The sequence below is a fragment of the Leptinotarsa decemlineata genome, unplaced genomic scaffold, assembly GCF_025532065.1.
Source record: "Leptinotarsa decemlineata unplaced genomic scaffold, Ldec_3_MD MMD2_tig00026330_RagTag_RagTag, whole genome shotgun sequence".
NCBI classification, from domain to species: domain Eukaryota; kingdom Metazoa; phylum Arthropoda; class Insecta; order Coleoptera; family Chrysomelidae; genus Leptinotarsa; species Leptinotarsa decemlineata.
In genome coordinates this window covers 814,210-838,161 of record NW_027412690.1, presented here as the reverse complement: position 1 = coordinate 838,161, position 23,952 = coordinate 814,210, and the positions used below count along the sequence as shown (strand labels likewise).

The window sequence follows — 23,952 nt, the reverse complement described above, 5'->3', positions numbered from 1 at the left end:
AGATTCCATCTCTGAAGCCATGAAAATTTCCTATTGGCTCAATATGAAAAACCGTATGACACCCTATACCGATTGATTTGCCCATAAATTAATCATCCTTTCCTCTCAGTACACTTCAACTGTTTGAAGACATCTATAGAGATCTTTTCTTTTCAGTGCCGTGGTACTGGAATATACTCAGTATTAGGAAATTTAAATAGAGATATAAAAAGTATACCTATGGTAATCAGTAATCTCAACTATCGTTTATTGGGTAAATCTTGCCAAAAATCCTTTGTATTCATCAATTCTTGAAGAGATAATTACCAATCAGTTTGTTGATTTATTTAACAATACTATGAATACTACTACTACAATAACTAACAATACTAGTAAATACTACAAAAGATAATTCTTGAACTCCTGGGTATTGAAAAAAACAGATTATGAAATCACCAAGAAGAGTTTGGCAAATCGATAAAAATTCAATGAAAAGTAAATCTTCACGAGATATTTTTTACAAATGACGTTTTAATCTGATTGGCGAATAATTTTGCTTCACCGACAATAAAGACAAGCCTCTAAATGTCAATATTAGTATTCCGTTTATGAAGTCTCTTGTGCAGACCCGGAGGAAAAATAAATTCAATGATTATTGACAACCATATCTGTAATGTAACACTTCCACTTCAATGACACCGATGAATTCAAAAGAGATTCACCATTTCCGATGTACACATATGTTTTTTTTTTATTTTTTATTTTATTTATAAAAAACCGCATCAGCCGTAGCTATTAGCGGCAAACATATAAAATATATCTAAAACATGCAGTTTGTTTACATTACAGTTTAAATAAAAGGTTACATTCTTTAAGAAATTCAACAATATTGTTGGTATTGCTATTTTGGAAAATTTCACTTAGTTTGGGGGAAATTTATTGTTCAGTCTCTCAACTGTGAAGAGCGGGCACTCTACCAGAACATGCTTAACAGTCACACGCGAAACATTTTGGTGGCGGTTCTTTCCTCAATAGATGTTCATGCGTAAGGCGAGTGTGTCCCAGTCTTATTCTGGTAATTATGACTTGATGGAAGTGGTTTGTTGCTTTGTTGCTCCAAGGATATAATGTAGCCTTGATTTCCTTAAGTTTGGAACGTTTTTGAGACCAGTGGTGATTCCACATTTCTACAAATTTGCAATGGAAATAGGATTTGAGATCTATCGGCAATGCTTTCATACTGATATTACATGCTGGATGTTCAACAGCTTCTCTGGCAAGTTTATCGGCTATATCGTTTCCAGAAATCGCAGTATGTGAAGGAACCCATAGGAGGGTTCTTGTCCTGTTATCATATTTACCAGTACGTGATGGGTATATATTTTCGACAAAAAAATAAGGGAGTTGAGAGAGTCCGTAATTATCAAAAACTCTTTACCAGGTGTCATTTTAATGAAGGAAAGAGCTTTATAGATGGCATAAAGTTCTCCAGTGAGAATAGTGGCAGATTCATGTAAAGAAAATTTACAGGCGGTCTCGTTCGTTACAAATGCACATCCTACACCACGAGTTGTTTTTGAGGCGTCAGTGAAGATTTTCTGGTGAAGTGGGTATTCAGATATTATAGTTTGGTAAACAGCTTGGATCAGCTGGGGATTTGTGGTTGCTTTGCTCATGAATAGTAGCTGAGTATTTATATTCGATAAGGGAATATGCCATGGAGGAGTTTTTTCTGAAAGTTTGGATTGGATTTGTGGAAATTCTTGCATCTATCTGTATGATGTTGAGGGAAAGCATTTTTCGTGGTAGCTTTATTTTTCAATACTCTCTCACCAAGATTGCCAATCAAAATAGTAATATTTGTATTTGAATGCGTAGCTGAATAATATGAAATAGTATTTCCTCACAAGGACTTCCTTGATGCTAATCGATAATTACAACAAAAATAGACAATAATTTAGTTAACAAGTAATTCATATTGGTGAATAATTTTTTATTTCATCGAATTGGCACAATCTAAGTTCTGAACATTTCACAAAATATCCTCATGAATTTTCTGATTTCGTCCATGGATACTTTGTTTGTTTGTTTAAATAAAGTGAATTTACAGATTTCTACTAACTCTGCGGCCAGATAATATTTTACTTGGGACAACAGAGAACACAGCTACATGTAGGTACTAATAAATTGTCCAGAGATGGATGAAGACTCAACTAAATATTCATTGTGCGTCCTCTGGAGGATTAGTTTGCCTGATTAGAAAATTAAGGGGTGTTGTTTCCGGTGATTGAACTGACTCTTTATCTGTTCTAAGGTTTAAATTATTCTCTTTGATAAAACCCTTTCATTCCATTGTTCTATTTTACAGATAGACTGAACAATTTTCTTTATTGATTTTTAATGTAGATGTATGTGAATCGTGACAACAAAATTCTCAACATATTCTTGAGAGCGGCGCCTATGCGAAAATGTCGTTTTATGTTGAATTGTGGGATACGAGGGTTGCCTTTTATGTTTCGGGATTTGGAAACCCTAGTGTTGCAATCTGGCAACTGACAGCTCTATCGTAAAGTTGGACATTTTTGAGCTTATACCCTTATACGTACGTTTTGACATACGTGCGATATTTGTGTTGTTTACAGTAACTTAAAAGATTTATCTCGGCCCAAAAATGGAATAAAATCGTGAACGTTTTTGTGCGATTATTTTTTAGAACTCTCGACTTGGATTAACTCAGCAACAGTGCATGGATGAACTTAATTCAATTTTTGGCGATGAAGCTCCATCAAGTACCAGTGTTTATCGATGGTATGGTGAATTCAATCGTGGTCGTAGTTTACTCCAAGACGAATTTCGTGAACGTCGTCCAAAATCAGTTGTTGTTCCGAAAACCATTGATGCTGTGCGCGAACTGATATTGCAAGATCGTCATGTGACCTATCGTGAGTTGAGAAAACCTTAGGCATTAGCGGGACTAGCATACATTCAATATTGTATAAACATTTGACTGTCAAAAAAATGTTTCGCGTTGGATCCTACACAATTTGTCAATCGCTTAAAAAAAGGCTCGTATCTATTGGTCGAAGGAAATGCTCAAAAATACGATCGCGGTGCTTCGAAACACGTCTATGACATCGTGACAGGTGATGAATCGTGGATTTACGCATATGAGCACGAAAGTAAACAGCAGTCGACTGTATGGGTGTAAGCACTTCCAAGCAAGCACTTCCAAGCAAATGGCGCCTGTTTTTTCGGAAAAACTAGACATGTCGCAACCGTACCACTAGAACAAGATGAACAGTCAATTCTGAGTGCCAGTTGTCTTCCAAGGAATCAGGAAAACCAACCGCCAAAGACGGATCACTCTTCACCACGACAATGCGAGCTCTCACACATCGGTTCAAACAACTGCATTTTTGAGCACCCAAAACATCAATTTGATGAGTCATCCGCCGTATAGTCCTGACTTGGCACCGAATGACTTCTTTTTATTCCCGTACGTAAAAAACAAACTGAGAAATCAACGTTTTTCGACACCTGAAGAAGCGGCTGCTGCATTCAGAATGCATGTTTTGGAGATACCTCAATCAGAGTGGCAAAAGTGCTTGACAATTGGTTCAAACGCATGCAAAAGTGTATATATCTTCATGGGGAATATTTTGAAAAACAATAATGTGATTTTCGATGATTAATATTTGTTTTTGTTCTCTGATCCCGAAATATAAAAGGCAATCCTCGTATTACTTTTGGTAGGATCACAAAGATTTCCATGGCGCTGATAGTTTGGTCCATATGACCATAAATCCTTCAACATGCTCATAGATGCATAGATATGTTCCAGATGGTTTTTTTTTGTCAAGGTTAATACCTAGATACCTGCAAATGGAATAACCTCACCATTAGAGTGATGGAAAAGATAAATTAGTACTGCCATCGTCAAAGGAATATATTGTATTTCTACTCTTACTGAAAAATTGTTGATGTACAATAGAAAAAGGGTTAGCTACAGTATGAGACTGTGAGGTGAATACTTGTAAGGAACGATCTTCAAAAAAGTTGGGAAGTCACAAACTAGGACTATCTGGAAAAATGTAACATCACTTTTTAATTATGTAATCCTCAAGCGCAACAACTAGAGAGTCTCCCGAGTTCCTGACCGATTTTGAAGTATTACATCATACTATTATTGATTTAAATAATTTTAGAAGTTTTAATATATCGTATCAGTTATAAACAGGTAATATTCAGTGGTGTACAACTTTATTCATTCACTCTATTCTCAAACACATAATAAATTTCGACAATTCTCTCCAGACATTGTTTTGTCAGATCGTAAAATTCTCATAATTATGAGCGAATTCTGTCGTAAACTGGCATTATGTCACCAGAAGAAATCGATAATCAATGAGATGATAATCGATTATTTCTGTGGTAAATTATCCCAGTGACCTTATTTTTCGTCTTTAAATTTGCTTGTTAGTACTGGAGCTTGTTGTGAATTTTCAACATCATAGAAGGCGAGTTATAAAGATTATTGTTTCCTGCCTGGGGACGTAGATATAGTATTAATAGTGGAAATATTATACATTACATTTTTCTCATCCATCTAGCGATAATTTTTTTCTCTTAGTTTTCCATAAACTTAAATAAACGAAAATTATTTATGAAAAAAATATTGTAAGGGTAGATGCTTGCTTCTCTGAGGTGAAAGGATTTCTTTTCTTCATCAATTTTTGTCCCATATGTTGGATCAATAAAGTAAAAAAAAACATTTTGGAAGTCACAATTGTTATTTAATTTGAAAGCAAATAAGAGCCCCAAAAAATTGAACTTTTCGCAATGAATGAGTAATTAGGTAATAATAGATATATTGTAAATGTGTCGATAAGATTTGATAGTTCAAGTTTTTGTTCCATAATGTTTTCAGGTTCCACTAATCTTGAATAAGTGAAATATTAGACATGTAATGCTGTTTCTTTCATTAAGATAAACGTTGTAAATATGCGAGAACTCATATACAACACATTGTGAGACAAGGTATATATGCACATAAGTAAAAGTACTGAAACGTTTTAGATCGTATATGAAACAAAACATTAGTTACAAGGTGAATAAGAATATATAGAGAGTGTAATGTTTCATCCTGTATATGTTGTTTAAGATTATTGTATGTCAAATGGACTGTGAGTTTTTAGTTTTCTGATTAACCGAGGAATTGTTTAAATAAACAAAGATTGAAAAGTAACTCTACAATTACAAAAAATATTCCAACACGAATATTATATTTGGTGACGAGAATAACAACCCACGTCAGTAATGGAAAACATCAATGTGAATTTTGTATCATTTGATACTAAATCCGATATAATCAATATTGGAACTGGACGGGAAAGGAATCAATCGTTTTGAGATATATCTTAAGGCAATGAACATTACCAATGAATAAAAAAAACAGCTATGTTACTGCATTACATTGGGGATGATGCATATGATTTGTATACATCTTTAGCAGATTCACCATCTTCATCTTCCGATAATAATTACGACAAAGCCAATTTGAAATTCAATTACTTCAAACCCAAAATCAATGTTGATTTTGAAATATATAACTTCAGACAAGCTAAACAGTTACATGGAGGAACCTTGGATCAATACTACGCTCGCTGGCTGAAATTATCCAAGAACTGTAATTTTGATGACCATAAGAGTCTCAAATTATTCTCAGAAAGCCGCTTTAGAGCTCGTTTGAAATATGTTTTATTTCTACAAGAAGTAATGTGTGCAGATCCAAACAATATAAAAAACAAGAGTATTTGTGTTACTAAGTATTGTGTAAGTATTCGTGTAAGTAATCACACGTTAAAGGGTAAGACCTCGATAGTCCTTAGCTCGCACAAGTTTCGACTTCTGACCCTTTTTTAACAATGTCATTTTTTCCTGAGCGTAGATTTTTTGCAATTTGTAAACTATTAATGGTATTGTTGAAAGTGTCACTTTATGCAATAATACAGAATCACACTTTAGATTCTGCAACTGAGTTATAGTTATATGAAAATTAATCGTTTTTTGAATGAATTTCTGTAAAAGACAAAAGACATTTGTGAAACATTTGCAATCCGACGATCAACAATACAAGAAAAATTGTAATCGTGAAGGATCTGATTTCGAAGGGAACACCGCGGCGTGTTTTACGAGTACAAAAACAGTGCTGGGAAAGATGAACATGAAATTTTAAATAATTCGCATACTTTTGCAATCAGCATTTGTCACCGAGTGATATAAATCACTCTCGACGAATGCCGTACTTGTTTTTCATTAATTGTTACACGCTACTGCAATGCCACAATTTATAGTGGCTACGAGGTATCGCATGTGTAATCACACTGTAGCAGATATTATTATAAGTTCTTGCCGTTTCTGCTATCAAGATATCCATTTAGAAACACTTGGTTGCTGTCGCCTGCAGAATCAGAATAAACTTCATGACGCCTCCGTACTTCTCACTGTCAGACGTTCTTGCTGGTTGGTTTTGTTGCGCTTGTATTTCTAGCGACGAGAGGACGATTTCTTCCTGTGATATCCGTTTTGGAAATGAGCCAAAGTTAGTCAGAACGGCAGCGGTTGACATTCTAAAACTAAAGTCGAGATCATAAGAGCTGTGAATAATTTCTTGTTGGAGCCTTGATCGTTTTTGGTTTAACAAACGAAGGAAAATTAGGCCAGTTCTCATCTACACCGTTGTTTTCAACAAAGTTTTTAACGATCTATTCTGATAAAAAATTGCAAAACAAATTTATTGATTGAGAAGTAAGCCTAATAACCCCATCTATCACATCATTAGACAACTCATTTCACAACTCAATAACAAAATTGATCGATGATTGGTCCGTTGCACAGCTGAGCCAAGATGAGAAATCGTTTTCAGTCTCTTTGCAGCTTTCACTGCTAACTAGTGGTTGGAATTCACTCAGCACCTCGATATATTTCTAATCTCAAACTTTTTGTCTTTCCTTAGATCTAGATCTAATGATTAATATAACAATTCTGGAAGAGGTTTAGAATATTATTCTATCTATTATTAATTTTATTATGTCCAACAGTCAAAAAAGAAACAGGATCCAACAGTTTAAATTTCAAATAATATAATCTCAACAGTACAATGGTCAACAAATTCAACTGATTTTGACACCATCATTCCGAGAAAATTGATATGGGACAGAGTATGGAGGAATTTGGGTGTGATTTTGAGAATTGTAGAATAGAAAATGGGTTGGTGTTCATTTAAAGTGTCCTTCCGTTGAGTATATCTTTTCTTATTTTCAACGGGAAGAGACATGATATAGCTGAACCATGTATAAAAAATGGTTTCACTTTGTTCGACTAGAGTCTTTTATAATTCGATGTTCAATAAATCATTATCATTATCAAAATAATAATGTTTCCACTAGGAAAATTAATTTGCCGCTTTTGTATATTTCTGCAATTTCATTACTATCAAACTGTTGAAAACTCGTATGATTGACGTTTCGCTCAGAAAATAAAAGTTATGAGGAAAATTACTACCCTTATAAAAAAATTACATTTTACACCATATTGACAGTAGACTTTACGGATCGATTTTCATACGATGCATATCTAAACGTACGTGGACAATCTTCATGTTTTTTCTGAAGGGATTTTCAAAATATCCTCCTTTTTTATATTGATTTGTATCCTTAATATTCAAGAAGTTGAAAGACAAAAAAGTTTTTTAAAATTCATGTTGAATTTGGTGTTTTAACTTTCAAAAAGTCTGATTGAGATTTGGTGCTCCATTTTCTGAATTCAGAGAAAAGTCTAGGTCTGTATCTTTTCACAAATTCCTGAACATATTTGTTCAGAAAGAGGCATCTGAAATAGTTTTACCATCGGGTAACTTTTTCATTTTATCAGATCGATTATTCTGTACCTTACCATTTTTCAGTTTATATTTTGTCAACTCGTATGTAATACATTTTCTCGATCAGAGCCCCCGTACTATACAGACAGGTAGACTTCGTTTCAAAACTTAACGTGTATGTCGTAATAAGAATACTCTTGACATGGATAGCCGGTACAATATTGAATATTTGGGTTATGTCACAACGACTACAACGACGGCATGCCGATGTCTTCGGTATTTTCTCATTCTTCGATGATTCCTTATGTTAGGACAATGCCGTGCAGGAGCGAATTGGCCCTTTCGGATCATCCCACACCAACGCACTAAATATGGTGTGTTGTATTTAAACGAGCTACAGTGACTAAGTAATTGGATTAGGTAGATAAAAATTGTAGGAAGCTCATCCTTCGCGAACTTACAAAGACCAATCTTCCTTAATTTTCTCGAAGCCGGTTCTGACCGAGCGTTTACCAAATCGATATTTCCACTCCGGAAAAAGACGAGGAAAGCGTGTTCTGGACGAAATTTGTTTGAATTGTAAAGGTCTCTGAAACAAGGATTGGAGGGTTAGGAGTTGGAAAACATGCATGCGGTTACCGCAGAGACCATGTACCTTCCTTGTTTTCAAAAACATGAGTGGTTTTTATCTACTTATGCCGTATGCTCCCATTTCTATGTACATTTCGAAGAAGATAGATTATTGAAATAACGGTTTTGGAGGTTTTCACATTTCGGCAAATATTGGGTCTTTCAAATAGCTTCATGGAATAAATTGATGGTTGTAGCCGTTACTACGAAGTAGGAAATCATAATAAAGAAAAGAGAAATGAAAATTTCAATGTTTTTAACCACCTTTTATTTGTAACTAACGTTACTGCATTTACTGCAGAAAATGTCCGTATAGGACGAAACCCTGATATAACACCACTTGATATTTTGTAAATTTTTGAATGGATGGTTGAATGATATGTTTAATTCATTTGAATTGAATTTGTTCATTTAATTCATACCGAAAGTAAATTTTGTACGGGTGGAATATACAAGATTTTGAAATTTTTAGAATACTGGTTCTACACAAACTCTTAATATTTACAGTTGAATGAAACGTCATGAAAAGCCATATCAAATCTTTTATTATTCAGTGAAAATCTTCTAGTAAACTATGTTAGTAAGTTTTATATATTCAAAAAAGCTTTATTGTGAGATTTTCACTGAACAGTTTTACGAAAACTCAACACGTTTTAATTGTCAATGTCAGCTTCTGTAGCTTCTTTTGGCAGCAGTTCATTTACGAAGTATTTTTTCATTTGCCATTGATCCTGCCTCCCAACGTTTGGCTTCTAGTTCAGTGATAATATCCTCCGGTTAACATATTTTGAATAACTGTGCTGTAATATTAGTGCACCTTCCGTTTTTGTAATGTTTATTTATCGATATTTGATGTGCTAAGCAGACAAAGAGGTTAGTTCAATAAGTAAAAAAAAAACAACGTTTTTTTGTGTCCCGACCTGTACTGTTGTTTTATAATCGACTGTTGACTCTTTCCTCTATTAGCAAAAGGCTCAGACTGAGAATCTGTGGAAGCAAACTAAATAGTTTTTTTATATTCAAATTGAGATTTATATTTATTGAATTGATTCTTTCGTCAACACCTTCGAACTATTTACTAGTTTCAACTCGTTGATTATCTGAGAAAAGCTCCTGTTGAGAAAATGCGATCTGTTCATTATGCGCTTTTTGGTGTTTTTGGCTAGTAGGTAAATTAGGTGAGTTGCTCAGAGTGGTCCTATGCATATTTAAAATAGGCACTTAGTAGAACTTGTGATAAATTTTAAAATAGATTGCGGAAGACTCAAAGCGCAACGATGTCAAAGAATTCAGGGAGTTGAGAGGTAGACAACCTTAGTTCAGCAATGTGGGTGCATATGTATCCAGTGGCGTATCATATTATTCCGTTATCAATGACTGAGATGGAAAATGAAGCCAATATTTTGTTTTTTGCATTGATGAACATGGAAATTTGCCTTCTGATTCATACTGTGCAGAGTCTCCTGTATAATCACCATTGCACTCGCGGTAATGAGTGATTTTTTTCAATTCAAGTAACACCTTTATATTGTCTTTATATTGGTAGTCTCTTATCGACTGTTCTAATAGTTTTTCTTGCAAAACTTTGAATGATGAAACCAATTGAGTTGTTTACCGATCCTCCAGTATAAATACGTTTGTTGACTTTATTATTAACGACAATTTTTTGTTTCAGGTGTGTATTCCAACGTTTTCTTCTTTCCATTTGGGGTGAACAGTAAGTTATGTGAATTATACGATTATGAAGCGATTGGGAAAAAATAATAACGGATATATTTTTAACACGCTTATATAAGTTTCACTTGTATGTTTGTTTGTTTGTTTGTTACCGACTTCTTTGTAGTCGATTTTGAGTAACTTTGAATGGACAGATGTATTTTAAACATTGTACACTTATCAAGAATCCGTGACAATAGAATAATTTCATCTCATTATCCTGATCAGGATCGCCAGGATTAAATAATTTCCTCGCACAGTCTCGTGTGACAGCAAGTGAGACAATCACACTGTCTGTGCATGCGTATATGCATATTTTATATAAAAACAAATGGGCTTGAAACAGCAAGCCAAACTAAAAAGTGAAAAATAAATAATGGTTCAGAAAATTAAAAAAACACGCTATGACAGCAACACAAACAAAAAAAAATAATTCGAAACTAATTTTAAATTGTGTTCAAAATAAGTCCTATAGCTTGATGTAACTGAAGACTTTTAATAACTCTGAAATCATAATGAATTTATTAACAAAAAAATCAATTTTGTTGTGAAAAAGCGTCTAATACATACAATTATCAACGTTACAGGCATTGTTACTCGGGTATTTGCTGGACCCACTAAAAGATCAACTTTGAAAATGACTCCATTTTTCGAATAAAGGTGTTCAATTTGAACACATCTTATTTTCTTTCAATTACTAGATAAATAATGATGATATTATCTTACCAAATCACCCTACTTTCGCTTTCTTCTAGTCGAATATAGCCTGCTGTAGTTCTTCTCAACCATCAGAACAAGACACTATTCGTCGTGATGAATGTCGCCCGAAAAGAGGAGGATGAAAAATCGAAATTTTCCCTTCGAAATCTGCATATTCTATTCCATCACTCTGGTTATTTTGAGAATAGGAGTCCTTAGTGGAGTGTTCCCCTCCGTATTTTTGAATTTCAAGATCATGGCGGTTTGTCGCACTAAATCAGAAATCTGTTGAGGCACATGATTCTCGAACCCAGTGATCACTTACCCCGCGGTGTTGGAAGTGATTATTGGCTGGCGCGCCCTTCCGAATGTATCCGAGATATGGCCCGCCCAGCAAAAGGCAAAAATCAAAACTGCAGTACAGAATACTACAGTTTTGTTCTACTACTTGACCTTCAAAACAATTTACGGAAACTGACAACCAAAACTGAAATGTAAAATTATATCACCTGACGCCATGCCTTGCCTCTTTCTGGACTGAAAAGTGAAGGGTTACTTGATTTTTTATCATTGTTGATCGATTTCGAGGCAGTATTTCTAAATTATAGCCTCAATTTCGTGATTCAAATATCTGTTCCAATTTTTGACGTTCAATTCACTGTTACTTTTATTCAAATTAACGTTCTTCTAGTTCGAAGTGATAACTAATAATTGTTATATGTAATGATATATTGATATTATACATATGTAGTAATATGATAATATTGAAAATTTACCAAAACTTGGTCACTTTTTGCCTTCTTGCAGCAAAACTACCAATTTTACCTATTATTCTCATACTTATTTATATTCAAAGAATCTTTGCCAATCAAATTGTGGTTGGTTGACTTCATAGAAATAATACTTTGGAAGAATTTGGTCCTTTCCTTTTCTCCTACACGAAGAATAGCTCAAATACGCTTTGAACTTGAGCCCTGCTCTGGAACCCTGAAACTCTGTTTGGGCCAAAATAATTTTTCACCTCCCACGATGATTTTCAAATCCAAACATGACCCTCAAGATACGCCTCTGCCATGTCGCGCTCGCCGCTAATGTGACATCTTTTAATGTATTAAACGATGTAAAGCAGACGTCTCGTTTCTAATGTCGGTTTATCAAAGCTTATCACTATATCCAGTTTGAGAGCTTTCAATGCTCGCATCCAGGAGAAAGAGGATAAACAAATAAAAATTGCTCCCTAAACAGATCCAAAACGGCTATGTTTATTTCGGCGAGATCGTTACAATCTTGTTGAAGTATTGCGCAGTGGCGGCTTTGTTCATTTAGTTTTTGAATTTTATACGTGTTATTTTGAATAAATCACGTTAAATGAAGTTAGAAGTGGACATTTCTTGCACACGCATGTACACAATGTTTTAACGATTCTTTTCCAGATATCCAACTTCACATTTTTCATATCTGCGATTTTTTGTTCATCGCATTTTTCTTGTTTCTCCATTTTCCCCATATCTTGGCCTTCATTTTTCAACTGCATTTTAAGACCTTCAATAACTGGATCTTCTTAATCACTTAGTGTTTGTTTCTGATCCAGTACTTGTTTTTAATTAAGATCATCCCTTTCCACCTGTATGGCAATTCTGAAAAGGTACCATTTGATATGAATCGAATGGAAAATAATTTATGGACAAAGCACTCAAAATTTCTACCTTAGATACATGTGTCAGGCTCATCGGACGAGTACAGTGAAAGACATAAAACAGCAGGCTCTGGACCGAGAAAGAAGGTCCAAACATGAGCATTCACTGAGAAGAACAAGGAATGGGAACTAAGACATCTGAAACTTCGAGGAAGTGGAAATACCGGGGAGGTTAAACATTTGGAAATGAGATAACATCCCTGGATGATTTGATACGAAAAAAATAGACAGTATAATGAGAAAGGCAGAATCTCAATGTTGGCCAAATGAACCTTCGGAAAGACGTGGTGAAACTAATGATAATATCGCATCTCAATCTCCTTGATTTGTGGTGGAAGGCTGTTGTAGATTTTTAATCATCCATTGTGTATTATTGAATTTTTTATAATACATTATTGAGAACACACGTACGTTGGATATGTGGACTGCTGAAAGATGATCAATTCAGTTGACCGTGATGGCATATAATCTATAAGATGATAATTAGCATCTAGAAGTCAACAAATTGATTTCGAGAATATTGGAACAATTGAATCAAAGCCACACTGGAATTTTGAATATCTAAGCTTTCATTACATGTTATTGTGCAAATAAACTTCATTTACGTTTTGTCAAAATGTAATAGTCTTTGTAAGCAAAGTGGGCTTCCCATAAATATTAAGTTTCGAAATATTATTAATTTATAATAATGGAGTCATCAATTTTTATCAACTGGCTACGCTTTTCCAACCGAGGCTTAATCGCTAGAAACTAATCGGGAGTCTATCATACGTTGAAAAATAGTGACGCAGGCAGTCACACTTTCAGTAATTCATTACCCAGATTGAGAAAGGTTTGAAGTGAGTGGGTCTATTTGACTCCACACTGCAAGATTAAGAGTTGATTGTGATTCAGACCAATGCAAACTCCATCATATGTGAAACTCAGCCAAGACCTGATTTAAGCTGTAGTAGCAGGAACAAAGTATGCGCTCTGTTGTTTCATCATTTTCTAAATGACAAACTCCAGTGACAATTTCCGGTACATTGAAACCATTTGTAGTTCCCTCTCTTGCTAGGAAGTCAGCTTCTTCATTACCTTTCAGATCACAGATAGTTCGTTGACTCTTCTTATTGAGGATTTTGGCAGTTCAGTCAAAATTGTTACGTATCTCAGAATAACCAGGTGCTTCCAGAACCACTTGGCTATCCGAGAGTAGTTTTATTGATTTATGTGTGGGGTTGTTTTCCATCAACACATAAATTAATGACGTAGATTTCCACCTAAAAAACGATCATATTAGACCACAAGCAGGTTGATATCTCTTCCTGGGTTTGTGATTGTAAACCAGAGCCTAAAGATGTTCTTGATTCATCTGTTAATCAACAGCTGCTCTTAGTATTATATCCTTTTGAAAGATTTAGTTTTTCTATTCGTAACTATGACAAGGCAGGTTATTGACTGTTGGAGGCGTTGAATCTAAGGTGATTCCCATACTGCTGCGACTTTCAGTGTCAACCAATTCGCCCCACACAAGCCTAATTTGTACAATTGGCAATAAGCATAATTCTATGGAGGAGAGGTAATTCTAAAAAGATTTCGTTCATTGTATCCAAACTAGGTGCTTCTCTTGAGCTGTTTGCTGTAAATATTTCAGGCAACAAGCAATTGTCACATATGCCCAATGGATATTTTTGGGCCCTAGCTCCAAGAGGTTTCTCAGATTCTTTTATATCCATGAGGGTAGTATTGCTTTGTAAAGAACTTTTTCCAAGTGAGCTTTCAGGTGAGTTTTTTTAAACTGGATAATACCTAGACATTTCACTTCGGTTGCAAATCTCTGAACCCCACCATTGATCATCCAGGATCCACCTCTTGGTAAAGGACATAAAATTTACTGTGATCACTGAGTTGTAATCATAAATATGGTAATTTGATAATTTTCACTCACTTTTAATCTTCAGAATTGACTTGAACCAAAAAGTGACCTCCTTCTTCTTCTCATTTCCTCTTTTCTTATACTTTAACCTGTAATAATATCACAATGTAATATTATTGGAATATTTCAAGCCTAGAAAGCTATTTTGAAATTCCATCAATATTTCTAGCTTTTTTATATGCTCGTGGAGTTTTTCTTGTTTAATATTGTAAGAACAAAATTATTTAATTCCAGAAAAATGACAAAATTACGCCAAATAATCCTTCAAAGGCCACATGTGGCTCAATAGTCGCAGTTTGACCCCCTCCCCTGCTCTATACCATTTGTCCTCTTTGTTTTCCCTGTTAATTAATGTATTTACCCGAAAAGTACCCAACGTCCGTAAACTCCACCTAACACGCCGAAAACATCATATATATTCTCGAACGATGTATGTAAACAAAACGGATCGAACTCAATTACACATACAAATTACGCCCATCAATTTTCAGCGCCGGTGCTTTTCTATCGAATTATCAATATTGATGCAAGGCTATTCATCTGAGGAGATTGCTCGCGATGAATTACATCGCGAAACGTGTGTGTTATTGCTGGAGAAACGAGCGGAAATGCCCCGGTAAGATCGTATCAAACTTATTTTATTTCAGTGGCAGCGTTTAGAGAAAATCGGATATCGATTAGAGATAAATGAGTAAATGGATGTGGTCGGAAAATGGGTTGCGCCATTTCGAGGCACGAATTTGACACCTATTGACTTTGTTGTTGAATTGATTATATTGGCGAAATATACCAGCCAAATGGCAGTTTGAAAAAACTAGATACTGCTTGAGAAGAAGGAACTAGTATTCTTGCTAGCATATGTGTTAATTTAGGTAGGGGTTTTTTGAAACTCGAGCATCTGTTTAGCAGTATTGTTATACGTTTTTACCCGTGTATTAACCAATAATTGACTAAATCTAAAGAAATGAAGTTTAAACATTTAAAGTTCTTTTCTTTAGATTTGTTTACTGCCAGTCTTCAAGCATAGCCCACTGACTAATAAAAAAATAATTGACTACACTGAATAATTAAACTAAAATTTATTTCACTTTAAATACAACAATCACTTCAACTAAAACTTCAACTATTATTTGAATGTCTATTGCCTTACTAAATCACTTCGTGTACCGCACTGTAACGTCTGTGTCGATATCCTTGTCGCTAGCCTTTAAATATCGTAATCGAATACCGTAGAAATTTCACCGAAGTTTCGTTGAAATGCTTCTAGAGCGGCGGGGAATCATCGTACATTCGCGCGCTCTTAACTACGTCACGTTTTGCTTATGGTTACCAGTGGCGGCCGGCGTTATTTTCTTTCAGCCATGATTTACAACAGTATTCTCATTTGCCATAAATTCGTCGGGTATATAATGCTACTACGTGAGAGTAGTGACACCTTTTGTGGGAGGGTTGAGAAGAAATCAAAATAAAATAAAAATTAGGCAAATAATCGAAAATTGATCAATTAAAATGAAATATAAAATGAATTCAATTGTTCAGTTTTTTATTTTTTTTACTAATTTTTATTATAAGTATTGTAGTATTTTTCAGCTAAGTATTCTTAATTTTCATTTTTGTTATTTCAAATATATCAAGTCATATCATATTAGACAATTAAATCCTAACTAAAATGAAATTCACTATGAAACAGTGTCAACCACCTTCAAACAAGCGATAGAAACATTTTTTTTTTGAATTGGTAATTTAGTTATCGTAAAAAGTTATATAAGAGTACGTGTTCTATGATTGGCTGGCATAGTAGTGACAATTTATAAATGTCATAAATGTTAAAAGGTTAATTTCATTACTAAGTACAATAACATTTGATAATCCTAGACGGTTTTCCTAGTTTCTACAGAATTCAGTATCGTAACAGTATTTCCGGAAACAAAGGATTTACCTTGAAATCTGACAACTCTGTCGAAGACACCAAAGAGATGCACCGGCCAACGAAATGTCACTAATCTGGCCAACATCCAACCAACTGCATTGCATTCCGTTTTGTTAGATAGCCGGTCTAGCTTGAGTGTCTAGAAATATCTTTAGGGTAAATGCCACTTGACAATAATAGACTACTGGTTATAGATGAGTTGCTTATCAGGCTGGGCTGTGTGAGAGCCGGCGTCTTGGAGCATCCGGAAATAGAGATGTGGGTTACAAAGTGTTCCCGTAAAGCCGAATCGAAATTGCTTGACTATATCTCCATCCGTTAAGATACAGATTCTAACGAAGATATAAAGCAAACGACATGAGTGAAAACGTTTCGTAAAAATGAATGGCCTTCTTCAGAATCACTGAAATGAAAAGCGCTGTTGGCATGTATGAACTTATTACCAAGGCAAAAGTCCTTCAACAAAAGTCCAATTATTTGTGTTTGACAACTAGAATTGATTGAGTATATCGCACCCGGTCGAACCGGTCGGTTCGACGTGGTTGCTTTGTTCACTCACTCAAATCGACCGCCGTGTTGGTCGGTGGTTCAAGCCCCAGGCTGAACGATCGATTTTCACTTGCTATCGTCCAACCCGTGTTAGGAATCACACGTTAAAAGTCGTTAGTCGTTAGTCCTTAGCTCGCACAAGTTTCGGCTTCTGAGGGTTGTCGTTCGTAGGGGTGCCCCAGTTGGTTAAGGTAAAAACAGATTTTAAGCAGATTAGACTTAGGTTTGGAAGCGGTAACATTACAGGAAGAGTGAATCAATACTCTTAAGTGTGATTGATTAATGAAATTAATAAAAATCTTTTGTCTAATTTCCACTAATTATTTTATTTTTACGGCCGGTTTCGGGTTTTACCCCATTATCAAGTATGAAACTAACATGTGAAATCTGAAAACTAGGTTATATAGGTAGTTTTTAGGTAAGCTTGAAGGCGAGGTTAGGTTAGGTTAGGTGTTAAATGAGCAAGAGTGCCAGCTATAAAATTCAACACTGAAGAATAGGAGTTGTCGAACTTATAAATTCAAGAGTGTTGAGTTGCTCGTTTAGAGGTATATATTTCGGGTTTTTAATTGATTTGTTAATTTCCATGACACAAATTCATTTTCTTCCTTTTATTACATATGTGTAGGATTTTGAGGTTATCTTTACTTATCTTGTGTTTTGATTTTTGTAGATGTTCATACATTTTAGATTTTTTGTCCCAACAGATGTGTTCACGGAGCCTTAAGTCAAAATTTCTACCGGTTTAGCCTGTATATACTGCAGAGTATTCGCCACACTCTATTCTATATATTCCTAATTTTTTCATTCTCGTTTGGGTTTTGCATTGAACAGAGTTCTAAAAATACATTTTTAGACTTCTCAAAAACCAATATTGGAAATATTGAACTCTGCGCAAGCTATTAGAATCGTGGCATTTTAAGTTTAATTTTTCCAATACAAAATGAGAAAGCTATCTAGAATTTTTGTTCAGGTTTCTTAATTTTTGTTCGTTTTATGGTTAGAGTTGTTATCCCAAAGACAAGATATGAAAGCGGTTTTCCAAATGATGAAGTAGAAATGTTGGTACCAACTTATTTTATTTACGTACCTACTACCTTCCAACGTACCTGTGAAAGGAAAAGTTACTCATTTAACTCAAATCTAAGAAAAAATAAGATCTTTCTCTGTAAATTGATTACTCTTAAAACTCAAAATCTTGTTCTTCAATTCGGAGATCTCACTCTCCTGCTGTATTCAACTCGAGATCTTGGTCCTCATTCAAAATGGTTCTCTTCAATTTGAGATATTGCTCTCTTACTCAGAATTTATCCCTTTAACGCGACTCTTGCTCTTAAAATCAACACATTTCTTTTAGATTTGAGATATTATTTTTAAACTCGAAATATTGTTAATAAATGTAACTGGAGTTTAGTGCCAACACTAAACCTCTTGATTAAACTCAGTTTAATTTTCCTCTTGAAGATGATAACTTGGTGATTAAAACACGTGTCGAGGTGTTGAAGATAACGGTTTGGTGTTGGGACTAAACTCCAGTAATATTCATTATTACACCAAAGGTTCCAAACAGTGCATCACAAGTTCCAAATATCATTTTTAAAGTACAGTACTCAAAAGAGTTTTCGAAAAAAAAATCAATAATGGGTATTAGGCGAAGTATTGGGCAAAATTTTGAGAGATATCGCTCAGGTACCGCTCTAAGAGCGCCTTGAGGATTTTCCTGTAGTGCTTGTGTTTTATCCTTAAAAAAAGTAAAGGATGTCTCGAAAAATTTGGGATCTATTGAATCAAAAATCGGCATCTCATATAAAGTCGAAGTCTTGTAATTGAAATCGACATATTGATTGAAACATTGAATATATGAACGATTCACGACGCAAGACTCCTACCCGTACCTCTTACTGGTTTATACATCTCGAAAAAACATTTGATATCGTAAATCACGTCGGTCGACCTTCAACATTAATGATTCCATTATCAGTACTGAATACATATCTCAACAATACCCGGACAAAGAACTCGAGTCTGCCAAAGATACGAAAAAAAAATCACAAAAGAAGTTGTTCGCGTTCGAGAACGATATGGAATTGAACAGCTGTTGTTTATTCTTTGGCCCACAATGAAATATTGTAGAGGGATTTCTTGCGTGAGATATAGTATCTCATTTTTCTTCGAGTTCATTGTGATGAAGGCCGAAGGTATTTCGTAATGTATCTCGATAATTCAAGGATCACGTGGATGTTCAGGCAGAGAGATGAACGAATACTGGTCCAATGGGTTCTGTTGATATTTTCAAAAATTCTTTGAGTTGTATATGTCATAATTACGTACTGGTTTCTCAGATGGGGTCCATTGCCATCACTTTTTCATGTAACTTCTTTTGCCAGTGCCGATTTTTCGAATACATTCGGTTTTTAAATTTTTTATTCGTTTGAAAGACCCATTGATGCCATTATATCCGAAAAGTCCAATTTTCCATGATTCTGACGTATAAATCAGGCTGAATTTGAATTTGATGGCATGGGTTATGTTGTCTTTGAGGATCGCTGTGCTTTGTGGCTTAATTGCATACACATGTGACTTGAAAAAAACCACAAGAAAAAGTCTAAAGAGGGCGAGTCGCACGACCTTGGTGGTCAGTTCACATCATCTTTGTTTGTGGCTTATTCGCCTACACCTGCAATATAAAAAAACTCTCAATAAAAAGTCTAACGAGATCAAATCGTGCGATCTCGGTGGCCAGTTTACATCACCTCCACGTGAGATGACCATGTCCTCAAATCGCTCGTGCAGGATATCCAATGTGGAGTGAGCTGTGTGGCACCACATGTCTTTGGTGTTCAGATCATCCATTTTAGGCCAAAAGAGTTGTTAATCATCTCATGTGAATTGGTATCGTCCAAATTCGACAATTTTGTTTGTTCACGGCACCCATTCATCCAGAAAAGGGCCTCATCGCTGAAGATGATGTTTTGATGAAAATTAGGCTCAGTTGCCAACTGCTCCAGAGCCCATTCAGCGAACACACATCGTTGCCTATGGTCGTTTAGTTTCAGTTCCTGGGTCAGCTGAATTTTGTACCGATGCTGGCCCAAGCTGACTCGAAATTCGTAAAGTTGTGGTGTACGAAAGATCGACTTCTTGTGAGCGACGCGAAATGATCTGCCTCGGATTCTCCTGCACACTCTCACAGACAGTGGCGACGTTTTCGGTAGATCTTGTGTTTCGTCGACGTACGGGTGTTGGTCAATCGTTTACTAAACCAGTGGACTCAACTGTATCGGTATGCGATTAGTCCTCTCGGTAGGACGATTGTGGCGACAAAACCCGAACAAAACACCGATTTTGATTAAAGAATTTTATTATTTGCATGTGTTGTTGAATGCAATATTCGTTCATGGTGTCGAAAGTCCTTGTTGGAAGACCCATTATTATGAATGAAAGGAATCTGGATTGCTTCTTTTTGGTACTCCGGATTCTAGTGTTTTAAATTTCGGTATTTATTCTACCATTCGTAGATAAGAATTGAGAATTCTATAAGATTTGAGAATTCCATAAGATTTGAAGTTTACTATAAGGAGATGATGCGGCACACAATCATATTACATGAAGATATCATCATATAAGACGGTAGTTTTCTTCATTATCAAATCTCCATATTGAAGTCAGACCTTCAGCAGCGTGAAGAATCCACGGGCAAAACAAAACGATTGCGCTTGCCACAAAACTCAACCTTCCTCAACTCACATTCTCCCCGTCAGAAAAAATCCTCCAGACATACAAACAAAAACTCATGCTCAATGATAATGGACATCATCCGCAGTGATACGTGGTTATGCGGAAAAAAGTGTTAATGATCTTCTGCAGGTATGCCGGACAACCAATTAGCGTTGTTGTTATGTCGTTACTGACATAAAAAATTGATTCAGCAGCGAATATGGTTATGGAATTTTATATGATATCGGCGACCGACGGTGATACTAAATTAAATTACCGTCAGATTGTGGATTATATTTAAAGAATCGTTAGCGATGCCCATCGGAATGGTTGGGTGTATTTTCAAGGAGAATCTTGAGGCGTTTCTTAATTTTTGCAAGAATTGACAGTTAACAGCAGTGAGTGAAATAGAGAGTTCCTCAGGGAACTATTTTACGTGTCATTTTGTTCTCGAATTAAAAATTTAAGGGTTCCTACTGTAGAAATGCTAGGAGCCAAATTTCTTCCAGAAATCACAACTTTCCTGTCTAATACCACGACGAAAATTGAATATATCCAACAGACGTGTGTCTTTCTGCAGAGAAAATTATTTCGGATGCTTCTCTTTCTTGTGGACGAATGAGAAGTAGTTTTATTGATTTTTTTTTTAATTTTGAACATCTACAATCTGCAAAAATAACAATTGTAACGGAGACCCACATTTATACGGGTGGAATAAATATTGGCACAAGAACAGATTATCTTCCATATATTTTCGAAATGCCATTCGAGATAATTTCAATAGGAAATCCGTCTCAATTCAATTTCGAGATCGATTCGCAAATAGGTGTAATAAATTGTTGAATAAATCATCAAAACGACCAAGTTAGCTGTGCATGCCTCAACTGCGTTGTTAGGTTCAACGTACTCCACCTGTCGAAGAAACAATTCAAATTAAAATTGCGATTAACGCAAAATATTCCAGCAAAATTGGGTATTTCGGTTATGGTGGTGATTATACTTCAATGAATCGTCATTATTAGGAATATTTTAAGTGTTCAACGCCTATTATTTTTTTGTGACACCAGTATTCATAAGTATGTAAATACTTTTATTTACTAAAACTTTTTTTTTCTCAGCGACTTTATTTGTTACAAATGAAATGTACACTAATTGAATATAAACTTTAAGGCAATTTCTTAAACAAAAACAATTTCTACCTGAAATTCTATAGACTTCTTTAAGAATTTTTCGTGAGTTCTTTTCTACTGTGAATGAAATAGAAGAAGACATTATAAACCGGGGTTGGCCAGATTCGAATAAAATAATTCAAATTGAGATTGGAATCGAGTGATTCCTTAAATTTTCATCAATGATTTGAATTTTAAAAGCTACAATATTGGTAATTTTTTTATTTCGACGAAAATTAAAATGATAAATCAATAAACTATAAAAGACAACTGTTCATTTTTTTCAAAAAAAAACATCTATATCCAAGAGTTGAATTGAAAGTATAAAAATGAAGTGAAAATTACAATTTTCTGATTCTAGTCACAGTGACTTTCATTGTAATATTTATATAAAACCCGCTTTTCAATATCCAATTTTGTACTATAATTTGGTTTTTTGCATGTACATATAATTGCCAGCAGTTTATATTTGATAATTATAGATAAAAATAATTCAGCTGTTTTGAGATCTATTTTTTCAGTTGGCTGTTATATTATAAGTGATTTTAAAAATACAAAAACAGTTTTTTTGTAACCTATAAAAAATTAAAAATATCGAATTTTTTTATGTAAAAAGAAATCAATAATGTTTATTAACAAAGAGCATGATTTATTCTATACTCTATTAGAATTTGAAAACAGTATCATTTTTTGTCCCATCACTGTAAATTTGATTTGCCCCAAAGTTTAAACTGGGTTCTAAAGATATTTCTTTTGGTTGAAAAGGAATAATTTTCAGGAAAGAATTGTTTCCTTTCTTCGGAAGTAGAAAGCTGAGCTGTTTCATGTTTAATTTGTTAACATTCAATAAATTTCATAACTAACAAGTTCAGGTTGATCAACAATAGAAAAAGTATAGAATTTTCATCATCCACTAATATTTCTTTCAATTCCTGACTCAGTTTACGGAAATAGATATATTACATTACTATTTTATATTTTTCATTCGAAACTATAAAACAATTATAAATATGTGAAAACCACAAAATTGACTAATTTCGCTGGAGCATTAAAACATGTATGATCACTAGCAAGCAACTAATGGTACTTATCTATGTAGGCAGATATCACACATTTATTATACTTTATCTGCGACAACCATTGGAGGTACTCGGTACACTGCATTGAATATCGCTGCAATTACCAGTGATACATCGCAAAGGACGATTAAGTCCTGCAGAAAAGTCACCGATCTCTAAGCTCATTTCACTAATACGGTTTGCACAGCACTGTACTTCGGAATCTTGTTGAAATTCAGTAAATCTAGTTGGGTCAAAAATTATTCAACGCCATCTCACTCTTAGTAGATATGCAAAATCAATAAAAAGTTGATTTCAAAGCTTTCCTCAAGGATTACGTTGTTAAGATGAAACTAAACTGAGAATAACGTCATCGATTAATTTCTTGTCGATATTTAATATGGAGTAAAGCAAAAATTTTATGAAAATCATTTTATTTGATTGCTTGATAAATACTATTTGTTTAGACTTTTAGTATGTTCCATTTTAATTTACCACCTAGTTTCGAAAGTCTTGGTGTTTAATTGGCACTAAGTTTACATTTGAGACATACCTATGTATTGAATAAATGAATTAAATTTTTTTACAACAATATTAAATTATTATCCCGGTATGAGAGAAACAGAGAAATTTGTTTTTCGGGAAAACTCTAGGTAACCTGAGTGGAAAAAAAATTATTATTGTTATTATAGACATCACATTTTCCATTTATGGAGTTATATCAAAATATAGTTGGCAAAACGAATAATTTCTCGGATTAAAGGTAAAATGTGTATAAAATGGTCCCAGCACATTTCCTTGTGGAATTCTGATATCACCATTTCTTTTCATTGAAGGTGTCTTGAATCGTGTGGCATAAATATAACTTTATACAGTTGATAAAAAATAATGAACGCTAATTTCATTGGTGTGATCTGAAATACAAAAGAAATAATATTTTGGGTTTGAACAAACTGTCAATTATAATTCTAATAATAATAGTGAAAACAGGAAAAATAAAATGATTTTGAGC

At 34.5% G+C, this 23,952-nt stretch overlaps 1 protein-coding gene and 1 long non-coding RNA gene across 2 annotated transcripts in view; both read left to right on the top strand.

Annotated features, from left to right (window-relative positions):
- Nucleotides 1–10,199, top strand: part of LOC141485731 (uncharacterized) — a 35,332-nt gene extending 25,133 nt beyond the window's left edge. Inside the window, exon 3 of the long non-coding RNA XR_012467390.1 lies at nucleotides 10,164–10,199. This is a non-coding gene — a long non-coding RNA (uncharacterized lncRNA). The remainder of the gene's footprint in view (nucleotides 1–10,163) is intronic.
- Mex-3 (mex-3 protein) overlaps nucleotides 1–23,952 on the top strand; it is a 137,534-nt gene that overhangs the window by 98,330 nt on the left and 15,252 nt on the right. The gene's annotated exons all lie outside the window — the stretch shown is intronic.